Here is a 14676-nt window from a genome sequence, read left to right on the forward strand (position 1 = left end):
CTCACACCTGTAATCATAGCTACTCAGGAGGCTGAGATCTGAGGATCAAGGTTCAAAGCCAGCCACAGCACAAAAGGACCTGGCACTCTTAGCTCCAATTAGCCTCTAGAAAAAAAGGAAGTGGGGCTTGGCTTAAGGGTAGGGTGTTAGCCTTGAGCTGAAGAGCTCAGGAAGAATGCCCAGGCCCAGGGATAGTACAGTAGCCTTAAGCTGCAGAGCTCAAGGACAGCACCCAGGCTGAGTTCAAGCCCCATGACCCACAAAAAAAAGATTGAACTTACATATCTGTTCAAATATGTAGAAGGTTGAGACTAAATTCTCCATTTCATTTTGTCCATCAGATATTAGTTTATACTGTTGGAATCAAATCAGTGAGTAAATGACTTATTCATTGCTCTTGTAATAGTATAGTCACAAATTGTAGTCAGAGCTCATACGTTAAAATTTCATTGTACATATTTCTGGAACTTTCTATTTATTCTGTACTTATCAGTAATCTCCATTAGTATATTTTTATTGTCCCTAGTTTTCTAAATGTGTTTTCTTAGCCATTGGCCTAAAATTTTCTTTATGCTGCCCATTCTGGATCTTGAACTTAAAGCCTGGTTACTGAGCCTAAGCAGTAGGGGCAGTATTGTTTATTGTTTATTTGGTTTTGATTTTTGAATCAGTGATAGTAGTTTACCACTTGAGTGACTACTCCACTTTAACTTTGTGGTTGTTACCTGTATATAATATTATTTGACTTTCTTTCCTTTAAGCCATGATCACCAGATCTTGGCTCCCCTGTGGCTCTGTTTATAGATATATTTCGTTGTTGTTGTTGTTGTTGTTGTTTGCCAGTCCTGGGGTGTGAAATCAGGGTCTGACCATTGTCCTTGGACATTTTCAAGGCTAGCATTCTACCACTGGAGCCACAGCTCCACTGCCAACTTTTTCTGTGTATGTGATATCATGGAATCAAACCCAGGGCTTTGTGTATGCTAGGCAAGCACACCTTAACACTAGGCCACACTCCCAGCCCATTTTTATGCTTTAAAGTACATTATTTTACTGCCTGTTCATCATTACTGTTCTTAATCACAACTCATTAATATTTTACTCTTAAAATGTTTGATGTTTTCATAAACTCATTAGAGCATATTGTGCTTAATATATGTATATTTCTATTCATATGTCTGCCTATTTCCATATTCCCCATTTTAATTTAGTTGGATCCTTGTCCTGCATCCTCTCTGATTTCATTGCCTCTCTTTTTCCTTTTATATCCTTTCTTTCTCCTCTATCTCTTTCTCTCTCTCTGTCTCTCTCTCTGTCTCTCTTTCTCTGTCTCTGTCTCTCTCACTCTCTGTCTCTCTCTTTCTCTCCCTCTCCCCCCATGGTATTTTACAGAGATGAAGTGAACATTCACTGATAAGTGCAGAGATTTGGGTGTTCTGTGTACCCTCAAAGCTCCATAGGATGATCAACTTTATTTGAGGCACAAATGCTAAGTGAAATTCTGGGGCTGGGAGTTTGGCCTAGTAGTAGAGTCCTTGCCTAGCATGCACCAAGATCCAGGTTTGCTTCCTCAGTACTACATACACAAATGCCAAAAGTGATGCTGTGGCTGAAGTGGTAGAGCTCTATCTTTGAGAAAGCCCAAGGAGAGTCACAGGCCCTGAGAAATTAATAAATTCCACTACATCTCCTTAAGGAAGAGTGAAATAAAGTAAAACATGTCCTAACAAAAGTAAGTTACATGGGCAGGGATATTGGACTAGTGGTAAGAGTGCTTGCACAGCATACACAAAGACCCAGGTTCAATTCCTTGGTACAATGTATATAGAAAAAATGCTGGAAATGGTGCAATGGCTCCAGTGGTTCAGCTCCAGCCTTGAGAAAGGCCAAGGACAGTGCTCAGACCTCAACTTCATGGCACAGGTCTGGCAAAATTAGTAAGTTACACATCATACAGATAATCTGGAAGTAAATACTACATTCTGGCATCCTTCTTTTGAAGTACCATGACACATATTCTTTTAGTTGTTCATGAACCTGCATTTAATGTCTACTGAAAAATGTCTTCTAACCTATTCTGAATCAGTTCTTCCACATAAAAGGAAGGAAAGGTGAAAGGAAGGAGGTGATATGTACTTTCTTTCCTTAAACCAAGGTTATCACCTAGTCCTGTAAAAGTAAAACTGTTACATTTTTTTTCTTAGATGAGAGACATGAAATGTTTGTGTAAAACTTTGGGAGGAAATACGTTATAATAACCTATGAAGCAGAGCCTTGAAAATACATTGTATTCACTCTCCACATTGCAATAACAGTAAAATTGTAGTAAAGATTTGTTGAGAATATTTAATTCAGATGTAGAAATTCCTTTGAAAAAGAAACCTAAGACTTTTACAGCTAGTTGAAAACTAGAGAAAGAATTCTTGAAGTTATGGCCTAAGTTTTGATACATAGTTTACATGGGATTTCAAACTTACGGCGTATGAATCTTAAATATTGATCTGATACAGACTCAAAGGTCTCTGATTTTTAATAAAATAGATTTGTAATAAGGGAATAAGAACAAAGAACTTGTAGAATGTTATCACAGTGACAGTGACAATTCCCTCACTACTTCTGACACTGGGGGAAGAGATAAAGAACCCATAATGAAACTTTGGAATTTTACCTACATTCTGCTGTAAAACAAACAGATTTCAAAACTGTCTGACATCCTCAAAATGTTCTAAAACCAAAGATTCCTACATTGGAAAAAGGTGATCCTGAAATCAGAACATATGTCATTTTACCATTCAAATGTCTGCTTTTAATGACAATGAAGTCATGAGGTATGAAAATAAAATGCAAATATTAATAAGTGAGTAATGATTAAGATTATTTATGGAAATTAACAATTTCTGACCATTCTAACACCTAAGACTTACTGAAAGCACTTTCTAGTACTGTCACTATTGTGATTAAGTTACTCAGAGAAACTATAATAAGGAAAAAGACCCTTAGGAACAAGAGGCACACATATATATTTGTATAATATCAATAAAGTTTAAAAGATAATCAAAAGGACCACAAATAAATTATGTTTTTATAAATTATCTTACATAAAGCCATTACTACATTTTTTCAATGTTGCAATACAGAAAAAGGAATATATCCACATGTGCAAGAGTTTACATCCATTGAGCTCCCAAATAAACTTTTTCTGCATGATCAGATTAGAAACAAAAATTTCTCAGAAATCCATAAGAGCTGATAAAGGTATAAGAAATTAAATTCCCTTGTATCAGTGGATCTCACCTGTACTCTAAGATACTCGGGAAGCTAAGATGTGAAAATCAAGCTTCAAATTCAGCCTGTGAAGGAAACACAGAATAAAAAACTAATCAGAAAAAAGCCAGAATTGGTGTTGTGGTTCCATCTGTACAGTGCTACTTTCAAGCAAAAGAAGCTCAGCCTTCAGGCCATAAGTTCAAGTTCCAGGACCAAGAAGGAAAAGAAAGAAAGAAAAAGGAAGGAAGAATGGAAGAAAGAAAGAAAGAAAGAAAGAAAAAAGAAAGAAAGGAGGAAGGGAGGGAGGGAGGGAAGGAAGGAAGGAAGGAAGGAAGGAAGGAAGGAAGGAAGGAAGGAAGGAAGGAAGGAAGGAAGGAAAGAAGGAAGGAAAGAAGGAAGGAAGGAAGGAAGGAAGGAAGGAAGAAAGGAAGGAAAAAGGAGAGAGAGAGAGAGATGGAGGGATTGAAGAAGGAAGGAAGGAAAGTAATCTATCCCTTGATTCTATCTTTCACATTCTAAAGAGTAACTCAATAACTTTCCCAGCCACTGAAGGTGATGTTCTTCAATATTATTTTTCATCCAGAATTTCTGTTCATGAATCTGTGGTGTTTTCTGAAAAATCTTCAATTAAGTTCAAATATTTTTATTCCTTTTAATGGTGTAAAGTTTCTTTATTAGAAATTTGGATCATCTCAAAACAAATACAATCAAGTTTCAGGGGTGTCTTCTTAAAACAAAAATTGAACAGTTGTCTGTCAATGGCTCCACATATTGGAAAGGGGATAGACATCTGAGAATGGCAGTTCAAAGTCATATAATGTAGGAAAATTCATAACATGTTAGTCTAGAGTTAACTACAAAAAAGATTAAGGTGGAATAGTGGTTCAAGTAGTAGAGCATTATCCTGGAGGCAAACACCTAAGAGACATCTGACAGGATCTGAAATTAAGATCCTCCAATGGCACTTATACTCACATGCATCTTCACCTGTGTGTGCATGCACAAGCAAATGTTTGTGTGAGCACAAACACACACACACACACACACACACAAATAGAAAAGGAAATCAAGTTCCTTCACCTTTACTATTTCAATATGGCACTGCAATGAGACACACATTATGACCCCATACATGTCCCAACATCAATACCATTATTTTGTCCAGTTCTGTCCACTTATCAATTCAGTTGCATCATCTAGTACGGTATTCATGAAAATACTTTCTTGACACACTGTGCGACTATATCTATCAAAAGTAACTTTATCCCTAGGGTTTCACTATTTTTGGTAATGAGGAGAGAATGACCTACAAACATGTTTTCCAAATTGTGATTTTTCTTTGGAAAATCTGATTTCCTCAGATGCATAATCTCAGGAAAGAAAGTTTTACACATTTCTACAGAGGATTTCAGGAAACTTATATGAGAAAAACTGTGTTAGATTGACCATCTCTATCATATAGATGACATATACACAAATACAACATATTTGGATAAACCTGGAGGAGAAAAACTAGCTTCATGAAAAGTAAAATTTCAGCTTGGCAGAGGCTTCAGTGATAATTCCTTTCAACATTTCTGTTTATTCTTCTTCAGTTTCTTCTCCTTATCAGGTTGTTGAGTTGCAATGTCTGCTTTTCCACAATGAAGCACATGGCAGACATGGATGGAGATGTGATAATTGCTGTATTTCCCCTCTCTGTAATTTGGAAACAGATCATAGTAAAAGTGATTCATTTAATTATGAAGAAAAGAGCATATGTAATGTACCATTTTATTTGCATTAAAAGTTTGTTCTGAAGATGATGAATGGCTGAGGGAACTCTGAGTATTCACATTAATGCTCTTTATCCTAACCTCCAAAGTCCTACTGCAACACAATCACTCAAATTCAGATGGCAATTTTTGCTGAGTCATTTGCATCCTATTAAGAAACTTACTTACCTCCAGGATATTGAAACAAAAGCCATATAATGAATGATTGTTGTCCTTAATGTACTATGTTGTCTCTCATCTCCTTTGCTGTCCCTTGGTTATCTCATATTGGTATAGTATCTCACTTTGTTATCTGATATATTGAATTTATTTGTATTTGGATATTTGAAATCTGATAGGGAAGGGGGAAAAACCAAGAGGGGTGGGGGAGGGAAATGGGTACCAAGACATGTGAAAGGGTATCAATGTATGTGAATTAATGCACCTTCTGTCTGGCAAATATCATGTAAACCTTTTACTAATTACAATAAAAAATGAAAAAAAGAAACTTATGCCTTTATCTTGAAATATTTTCTCTTTTTTTCCTACTAGTTTCAAATTTAAAGAGTGAAGGGTAGTGTTGATTCATTTCTCAAAATACAGATAACTTGTATTCACAGGGCCATGCTTAATAAGAAGGGCATCTTCAAGGAATCAGATGCCTGCAGCTGTTTCTAACTATTTTTGAGACTTATTTTTCTTTTGCCAGGCCTGGGGATTGAACTAAGGGGCCTGGGCACTGTCCTTGGACTTTCTGAAGGCTAGTGCTCTACCACTTGGACCACAGAATCACTTTTGGCTTCGTCTGTGTATGTGGGTACCCAGGACTCAAACCCAGGGCTTTGTGCATGTTAGGAAAGCACTCTACCATTGGCACAAGTCTTCTTTTTAAGTTTCACTTTTTAATGTATTAGTGTGTGACAACACACATACACACGCACACACACACACATGACTGTATGTATAAGTGTAAAGGCATAAACACAGGCATACATGCATGGTTACATTCATATTTGTGTGTTTGTGTGGTTAAAACTCCCTAACTGAAAACAAGTGTAGTGATACAACCTTGCTTTTTGTCTAATTAAAGCTCATGTTAGCTTTAGCTATCAACACAGTACTTTAAGAACAAAGATCACACAAGATGAAACACTTGCTTCCACATTCTGGAAATCCTTTCACTAAGCCTCATCCTAGATTACTATATCTAGGTTTTGCAATATTGTAATCTTCTTCTAGGAGAGTCCTAGATCCCTACTAACTATTACAAAGAGGGAAAACATTGAGCCTATGCTCATTTGTGTCTGGATTACTTCACTTAATATGAATTTTTCTAAGTCTTTCCATTTCTTTACAAATGGGACACTGTCATTATTTCTAATGGCAGCATAGAATTCCATAGTGTATAAATATCAGATCTTCTTGATCCAAACATCTACTGAGGTGCATCTGGGTTGGTTCCATATCTTTCCTATGGTAAATATTACTGCAATGAACATCTTTGTGCTACTGGTTTTAGCATGTCCTTGTTTCTTGACATTTCGATAAATGGCAAGGATTGGAATTGCTGGGTCATAGGGGAGCTCTATGTTTAGTCTGTTGAGGAACCTCCATACAGCTTTCCATAGTGGTTGAATGAGTGTACATTCCCACTATCAAAGTAGCAGTGATCCCTCCAGGCCTCATACCTGTCAGCATCTCGTTTTATTAAATTTCTTGATCATGGCCATCTGAAGTGAAGTGGAATCTCAAAGTTGTTTTGATTTGCATTTCTATTTCAGGAGAGATGTCGAGCATTTCTTCATAATTCTATAGGCAATTCTTATTTCTTCTTCAAAGAAATCTCGCTTTAAGTCTTTGTGCCATCTTTTAATGGGACGGTTGATTTTTGAGGGTTAATTTTTTACCCTGCTACCTTGCCAAAGTTTTTAATGAGCTCAAGCAGCTTGGGAGTGGAGTCTATAGGGTTTTTAAAATACAGAATCATGTCATCTGCAAAGAGGGGAAGTTTCAGTTCCTCTTCTCAAGTTTGGATGCTCTTTATGCTTGTATCTTGCATTATTGCTCTGGCTAGGAATTCGAATACTATGTTAAAGAGGAGTGGAGAGAATTGACATCCTGGTCTTGTGCCTAATTTAAGAGGGAATTTCTTTAAGTTTTCACCATTAAGTATAATGCTAGCTGTGGTTTTGTCATACAGAGCCATTATTATACGGATGAATACTCCACGGATTCCTAGTTTCTCTCGATCTTCATGAATAAAGAGGTGGTGGAACTTTTTTCTTTTCCTTCATATGTTTATATTTTAATTAATAGAAGAGTTACATTATATTCATCAGATACAAGGTGCATTACATCACATACAGTGAAACACTTTCTCATGTTCTTTCATCCCCTTCCCTATCCAATTTCAAATAACCCAACAAACATATATACAATATATCAGATAACAAGGTGAAATATTGTATCAATATGAGATAACCAAGGGACAGCAAAATATATGCGAGATAACACAGTACATTAAGGACAACAATCATTGATTATATGGCTCTTGTTTCTATATCCTGGAGGTCCTTTCATTTAGTATCATACTCTCTGGCCTTATGTATCTAGGTTTTGTTCTATTGTAAATCTCTGCTAGGAGAGCCCAAAGTTTCTGCTGATTATGGCAAACAAGGGAATCAATTGAGCCTTTGTTTCTTTGAGTCTAGCTTACTTTACAATATGATTTTTTCTAAGTCTTTCCATTTCTTTAAAAATGGGGCAATCTTTCTAACTGTGAAATGGAATTCCATTGTGTATAAATACCACATATTGTTGATCTACTTATCAACTGAGGAATAACTAGGTTGGTTCATTCCCTTTGCTATGGTAAATGGTGCTGCAATGAACATCGTTGTGCTAGTGGATTTAGTATGTCCTTGTTTCTGGACTTTTAGGTAAATGCCAAGTAGTGGAATTGCTGGGTCCTAGGGGAGTTCAATGTTTAGTCTTTTGAGTAACTGCAATACTGATCATCACAGTGGTTGAACAAGTTTGTATTCGCACCAACAGTGTAGTAGTGATCCCTCCTGGCCACATCCCCCCTGTTGTTTTTTAATTGCTTGATTCTGGCCAATCTAACAGGAGTGAGATGGAATCTTAGAGTTGTTTTTGATTTGTATTTCTTTAATGACCAAAGATGTTGAGCATTTCTTAATGTGTCTGTAGTCCAATTTTATTTCTTCTTCAGAGAATACTCTAAGACTTTGGCCCATCTTTTAATGGGATGGTTGTTTCTTTAGAGATTAGTTTGGTAGTGATTCAATTTTTTGAGCTGTGGATATATTTTAGATATGAGGCCTTTGTCCATTGTATGGCTACTGAAGAGCTTCTCACACTCCGAATGCTTTCTAGTTAACTTGCTAGCTATGTCCTTTGCCAAACCAAAACTCTGCAATTTAATTTAGCCCCACTTATCCAGATGTTCTCTGATATCTTTTTCTGATTTGTTTTGTTTCTTAGGCCTTATTAAGAAAGTTTTGACCTGTGCCAAGGAGACCTAGTATATCTTCGATTCCTTCTTGTAAACTTTTCAGTATATCTGCTTTTATCTCGATGTCTTTGATCCATTTGGAGTCAATTCAAGTGCAGGATGACAAAGAAAATTCCAAATTATTTTTCTGCACCTCTGTAGGGTTCTCTGAGGTTGCACCTTGTGTTTTCTAAAGGGTAGCTGAGGGAGTGTGTGTCAAGTTAATGGGGCAACCTCCCACAGGTTATGTTGGGAACTCCTTAGGAACCACTCTTGGGCAGGGTCTTCACCCCTTGAGCCCTGCACTCATCTCAGAAGTTATCACCATCCCAACTCAACAGACAGGGAAGCCAGGAGCACTAGGGCCCCTCATCTCAGCTATGCGGAAAGTGTGAACAGGACTTTGTCTAGGAATGTGGTACTAAGGAATAGGATCCCGCTAGACAAGCACTCCATTGCACTGGGCCAAACGACTGGAGCCTGTCTTTGCTTGTGTATTTGTTGGTTTCTTTTTGTTGTGGTTACAGTTTTCTTTATTTTTAATTTGGGGTTCCTGTATTTCTGTTTAAGGTTTTGGGGGAGGATTGGTTCAATTTTTGGTTTTTTGTTTCAATTGTGGTGGGGTTTGTTGTTGCTTTGTTTTGGGTTTTGTTTTTGGAAGAGGCTTCTTTGTTTGGGCATGGTCTCGCCTGGACTGAGATCTTCCTGTTCACCCCTTCCCCATAGCTGAGATGACAGGCCAGATGGGTTCTCAGATGAGGAGTTCCCAACACCTGAAAAGGCTCTCAACTCACAATAATGGGTTGCCCCTGTGGAAAACAAGCCTGACCGTAAATTGGAGAGTGCCTTTGGGGTATCTCCAGATAAGGGAACTCTTTGCAACATTCCAAAAGCTCCCACTCCCACTGACCAGATAAAGGAACACCCCAACCAGGTCCAGAAGCATCTCCATGTCGTGAAACAGAAGTGGAGAAATGGTGAAAAGACTGTGGTAGGTGTTGGATTTCATAGTTAAGAGGAGAAACAGGCCTGAGATTCATACAATAAACGAGTCTTCCCAATAAACGAGTCTTGCCCTGATGAGTCTCCCTAGTGCATCTGAGTGTCCTCCCTCTGGCGAGGGAGAGCTGGGCAGGTGGCCAGCTGGCCCACTACTTTCTTGGCCATGTCTTAATCAGAGCGTGTTCTCTCTGTCCCTTTTGCGGGTCAGGACACAAATGGACTAAAAACCCTGACCTTCTGTGCCTGAACTTGGGACAGGAAAAGAATGCTCATCAGAATTGGGATCATTGGTGAGTCAAGCCCAGCGGGTTACAAGGTAAGGGTCTCCCTGAAAAATGGGGAAAACTTACACCAAGAGTGAGGACCCGGCACTCAAAGTGTGTAGATTTGGAGATCTCGGATTCCCAAACTGAGGGGGTCGGGGAGGCCTTAATACAAACCACTTCCTGGTTAATTGCAGCCAGTCTTTTCAATTGGGTCACATGGGACAAGTGCCTGATAAGAAGGAGGAAGATTAACTTGGGAGAGGACCCTCCCCTCGGGGTCTATCTAACTTTGTCCACCCTTAAGGCCTGCTTCTCTCCTTGCTCAATTACATCTAGCACCAAGGAAACTTTAATTGAGGAGTGCTCAGAGTTGTGGAGAGTTAGCCCTCCCACTACTCAGAAAAAAAGTGTTTAGAGCCTCACCCTAAGGAGGGATTTTTGGTCCCCTTTGATCCTGGGGCCAGGCCCCTGAGCCCTACACTAAGTGCTCCTGCCCCGGAATTTGCAGCATACTTTTGGGGTGCCGAGCAGCCTCTGCTATATTCCTATCCCGTGTCCCATGAAAACCATCCACCACCTCATGTTAAACTGGAAGAGGAGGCTAAGTCACCAGTTTACAATGGTGACTCCTCCCCTAAAACGAAAGAGGAAGTTAAGCTGCCATTCTATAATGGTGGCTCCTCCCCTAAACCAGAAGTGTGGGTTAAGCCACTATTTTACACTTCCCCACCATGCTTGGCTTTCCCAGTAAATGCTAATGCTCGGGGTAATAGACTGACCCAATGGTATCCCTGGGAGGCCTAAGATTTAAAGTAGCTTAAGCAAGCAGTCTCCAAGGATAGGCCTAATTTGCCCTTGGCCGAAACCATTCTCCAAGGCCTGGCTCACCAACAGTGCACCACCCAAGACTAGAAAAATTTATACAAGGCTGTGCTCCCTGGTCTTCTGTACCTCAAATGGTGTGCCTTTTTTAATGAATAGTGCCATGCCCAGGCTGAGAGGTACCACACTGTTAATTCCTGTGACTTATGGGATGCTATCAGGATCCAGTGATCACTTTTCCACAGTCCTCCAGCAGGCTGCTATCCCTGCCTCCTACCAAGAACAAGAGTGGGCTTTCGGATTGGCTGCATTGAAAAAAATGGAAGAATGCCCCTCAGAGCCTCCAATAATTACACAGAAGGCTACTGAGGACCTTGCCATCTTTATAGAATGAGTAGAACAGAGCCTCCAAAGGAAGTTCCCCTCGGGGTCCCTCCAAGATCAGTTTATGCAGGTCAGGGAGGGGATGACCGCAGACCACAAACTGGCCTGTACAGGAATAAAGGAAAGATCTATTGGGAGGTGGATAGTTGCCACTAAGGATGGAGGCACTCAAGCCCACCACTCACAGACGCTGGTTGCGGTCTTCACTTGGCTAGGAGCTTTCTACCACCCTTACATCTTTCAATGGGGCTGGAAGAGGAATTTGTTATGGTGTGGCCAGCAAGGCCACTTTAAAAGAGATTGCCCTAGGAGATGGATAAGACCTGATCCCCCACAGGGACATTTTTCAGGCCAGACAAAAGGCCTAACTCTACCTAAAATATCCTGTCCCTGAGGAGCTACTATCTCCTCTCAGGCTTTAAGTTCCCAGTTCCTAGAAACTGCGGCAGGCCATAGCTCCTGGGTGTAGCTGGCCTAGCAGTATCTTAGCAAATGGCACGCCCCCTGTCCTGGCCAGAGCCATTCAGCCTCTGTTCTTAAAGGGGACCTGCCCTATAATCTATAGGGTGAGACAAGATACAGACGTTGTGGGATTCTCTGATGACTGCATTAGTTATGAAAAAATTGGCATAGAACTGCTCCCTCAATTCTAGGGGCCACAGTCTAATCGCATGGCCCCCTGTGGGTTGAGCAGTGGAGTACTGGCAGGAAAAACAATTCGAGCTACTACAGAAACAGCTTCAGAACTCTTCATATTTGTTATCATAAGGATCAAGCAAATACAAGTTTCAAATACAGGTTTTTTCATGATCTCCCTGCAGTATTCTCATGGGGGCCACCCAACCAGGTCTCTGAAGTCTTTCATCAATTTCTAATAATTTGTATATTTATGCTATTGCATTAAAGGATTGCGTTTTTCTACTCCTCCTCCTATAACAGCATTTTTGGAAAAGATGCCCAGATTTAAAGCAAAGGCATCCAGAGGTAAGTAAAAGTTGGCTGACCACCCTTTATGTCTGTCTAAAAAGTGCACTGTGAGCCAAAAAGCTGGATGCAGCAAACTCTCTAAGGCCTGGGTGTTCAAGGGACGCCTTGACCCCCTTCTGGATTTCTTGTCAGTAACAGGGCATGCCTGAGAGTTTCACTGACAAGACATGTATAATCTAAATAAGTTGTTTGGTGAGAACATTTATGTGAGTTCATGTTTTTGTGTTAAATGTATCCGATTGAGTCCCATTTTCTGTTGTAAGTCAGTGTCTGGCTCTGTTTGAGAGTAGGTTAGGATGGCCTTCACCGGCCAGCTATCAGGGAATGGAAATTTCCATAGGAGAGGCGGCCCCTGAGTTCAGGGCCTCTTGGTCTTTCTGTCACACTGGTAGTTTAAGGCCAGGCATGCCATCAGAAGTTTAGGAGTTTCTTAAAAATCTCTGCTTCTCTGTCTTGTTCTTGCTTTTCCTTGAGTATATTTCCTTGTTCACTTTTATTTTTGAAATTGGTACCAGTTCTAAATATGTGGTTTTTGTGTGTGTTCTCATGCACGCATCTTTGTTATCTTTTTGAATATTTCTGGGAAGTACCACAACTGGGATAGGTCTAGGGCCTGGTATGGCCCCTCCCACTTGGCTGCAAGTGAGGTGAGCCAAGGCCAGACAAAGCAGCTGCAGGCTTAGTCCAGTTTCCATTTTCCTAACAATCTGCTGAGGTGACAGTCTGGAGACAGTTGGTGGCAGGTCGCAGACTTCAGTCTTAGTTCTCCTAGGTTTAAGACTGCCACCCAACTTTCATCTGCAAAAAGTATTATGGTGAAATTGATTCCCATCCCAAACATGGATCCTTGTTGTGTGTGGGTGTATGTGTGTGTGTGTGTGTGTGTGTGTGTGTGAATCATTTTTAAAATGTACGGCCGATATAAATTTTGTGTGCTTTAAGATCTTTGAGTATGACTGCATATCTGAATGGGTGTAAGTGAATATGTTCAAAGTTAAGTTGTCTGCTCCAAAACAATGGATAAATTCATAATTGAAACACAATAGCAATTGGGTAAATCTAAGACTAAACTTCAAGAAAACTATTAGGTTTGAATGTTTTCCAATGTTTCAAAGTATTATTGCATTATTTTAAAGAGAAACTAGTTAGTAGGAGTTTTCTGATTATAAAATCTGCATTAAAAATCTGGTATTGTTTTACTTCTGCCTTCCCTACCAGACATACAATCACTCAGCCACTAACCTTCCAATGATGTCTCAGAAACACAGAAGACTCCACATTTGTTTGGTTACATAAAGAAAAAAGAATCCCTACTTGGTATATAATTCCCAGGTCTCCTCTAGTGAAAGAAACTAATGAGAAAAGTATGCAAATCACTTGATCAGAATAAGCTACTAGACATACATAATGGATATGTTGGAGCCTCAGAAGAATCTTGTTTATATAATAACTAGATATCCATGAACAGCAAGAACAATGGTCAAGTTTTTGCAGAAAGCCCACTTCTGAGAGAATCAATGAAAGGACAGACTCTTCAACACCTGGACTCTCCTACAAATCCCTCTATCCTATTAGGTTTCCCTTTCTCCTAAAATAAGATGCATAGACTGGGTAAATAATTGGCAGTCAGTAAATAAGCCTGTGATTATTCCTTTTGTTCAAAAACTATTTAAAAATAAATATTTTTCAGGAAAATAAAAAAAATCTGGTATTGTAATGCATAAAGCTGTTTACCTCGTAAACATTGTATCCTGTTTAGTCCAGCGGCATTGGGGAATTTGGAATTTATTTCCTTGAGTTAAAGTTTGGAGATAAGTATCAAAATTTAAATGTAATTTTTTATCAGTGTCGAAGCTTTGCCTGCCTGTCTCTTAAAACTGTTTAGGTAATCAAACGTCAAGAGAACTTAAGATAGTCCTGTGTGACCATTTTGGGGGTGGAGAGGTGAACAGGCAAAGGTCCAGCTCTGGATAAAATAAGCTGGCATAAACGCTGCTCATCTAAACCTGGTCAAATGGACTGAGTGGACTGTTTTTGTCCTTCCTTGCAGACTGACACTGGAAATCTGATGGTAAAGTGGGTGATATGATTAGTAATTCTTAAACTTGCCACCTAATAATTCAAGCCAGATCCCTGCCATGTGAACTGACTCACTTAAATTGGAGAGGGATGCATCCTGGTCAAATGGACTGAGTGGACTGTCTTTGTCCTTCCTTGCAGACTGACACTGGAAATCTGATGGTAAAGTGGGTGATATGATTAGTAATTCTTAAACTTGCCACCTAATAATTCAAGCCAGATCCCTGCCATGTGAACTGACTCACTTAAATTGGAGAGGGATGCATCAAAGATTCCCCCTGGTCCCTATAAACACTTAAAATTTTTTTTCAGATTTGGAATATTAAAAAATCAACTAATAAAAAAGGGGGAGGCAACCCCCATGATCAATTGAGGACAGCCATGCTTACACTAAATATTTTAAATTTCCCCAAGGATAAGCCTCTGACTGCCTTTCAGAGACATTGGTCTAATGAGACACCTTACTTAAAGGTTGAAGTCTGTTGGAGAGATCCTCTTACTGGAGAGGCGCTGATCCCCTCATTAGTGTGGGAAGAGGATTTGGATGTGTCTTCCCAGTGGGAGAACCAAACCCAATTTGGGTATCAGCTAGAGATTTAAA

At 39.6% G+C, this 14676-nt stretch overlaps 1 long non-coding RNA gene across 1 annotated transcript in view; it reads right to left on the reverse strand.

Annotated features, from left to right (window-relative positions):
• Positions 1–309: 309 nt before the first annotated feature.
• Positions 310–14676, reverse strand: part of LOC150039693 (uncharacterized) — a 124012-nt gene continuing 109645 nt past the window's right edge. Inside the window, exons 2-3 of the long non-coding RNA XR_016534264.1 lie at positions 3295–3350; positions 310–354 (exon numbers count right to left, since the gene is read on the reverse strand). This is a non-coding gene — a long non-coding RNA (uncharacterized LOC150039693). The remainder of the gene's footprint in view (positions 355–3294; positions 3351–14676) is intronic.

This window comes from Megascapheus bottae, unplaced genomic scaffold (assembly GCF_031878675.1).
Source record: "Megascapheus bottae isolate mThoBot1 unplaced genomic scaffold, mThoBot2.hap1 HAP1_SCAFFOLD_102, whole genome shotgun sequence".
Taxonomy (NCBI): Eukaryota; Metazoa; Chordata; class Mammalia; order Rodentia; family Geomyidae; genus Megascapheus; species Megascapheus bottae.